Source organism: Myotis davidii, unplaced genomic scaffold, assembly GCF_000327345.1.
Source record: "Myotis davidii unplaced genomic scaffold, ASM32734v1 scaffold17, whole genome shotgun sequence".
Taxonomy (NCBI): domain Eukaryota; kingdom Metazoa; phylum Chordata; class Mammalia; order Chiroptera; family Vespertilionidae; genus Myotis; species Myotis davidii.
The window spans coordinates 4,649,162-4,650,075 of record NW_006288624.1 but is presented as its reverse complement, the minus strand read 5'-3'; the positions used below and the strand labels follow the sequence as shown (position 1 = coordinate 4,650,075).

The window sequence follows — 914 nt, the reverse complement described above, 5'->3', positions numbered from 1 at the left end:
AATAGCAGCCTTTCCAAAATGCAAATCCAATGTTTATCCCCATTTAACCACTAGTGGATCTTTAACGTAAGGCCCAAACCCCTGGGGATGGCTGGCAAAGTCTCTAGTGACCCCCGCTTTGCCTCAGATTCTGTCTTAGGTCTTTACATTGCTGTTTTTGTTACCTGGGGTGCCCTTCCCACCTGCAACCTCTACCCCATCCCCACCACAGCCTGCGAATTCATAATCCTTCAAGATCCAGCTGCTCCGGGAAGACTTCCCTAAGCGCCTCCAACACCAGAGCTGCCCACTGCCCTGCTGTCCCCTCTGCAGCAGGTCACGTCTGTGACAACACTTCACACTCAGCGTTACCAGAACGCGCCTGGAGCCGACACTAGCAGCGGCTTGATGAATGTTTGTTTCCTACAATGTTAAGAGGAAAAGCCAGATTCAAAACTGAATAGTTAATATAATTTTGATTTGGCAAAGGCATACACACATGTAAATATACAAAGAATTTCGCCACAATCACCTCTGGATGGTGAGTGATATAAGTGACCCTTGCTTCCTTCTTTGTAGTTTTCTGTATAGACTAAAAAATATTCCAACAAAAATGCATAACTTTTATAAAAATACACTTTATCTTAAAAATTGTTACATGAGCCCTAACCGCTTTGGCTCAGTGGATAGAGCGTTGGCCTGCAGACTGCAGGGTCCCAGGTTCGATTCCAGTCAAGGGCATGTACCTTGGTTGCGGGCACATCCCCAGTAGAGGGTGTGCAGGAGGCAGCTGATCGATGTTTCTCTTTCATCGATGTTTCTAACTCTCTATCCCTCTCCCTTTCTCTCTGTAAAAAAATCAATAAAAAATATTTTTTTAAAAAATAAAATAAAATAAAATAAAAATCTACACCTAGTCCTATCATATTCAGATT

General features: G+C 43.3%; 1 protein-coding gene across 3 annotated transcripts in view; it reads right to left on the bottom strand.

Moving 5' to 3' along the window:
* Positions 1-914, bottom strand: part of TMEM229B (transmembrane protein 229B) — a 59,695-nt gene that overhangs the window by 5,930 nt on the left and 52,851 nt on the right. The gene's annotated exons all lie outside the window — the stretch shown is intronic.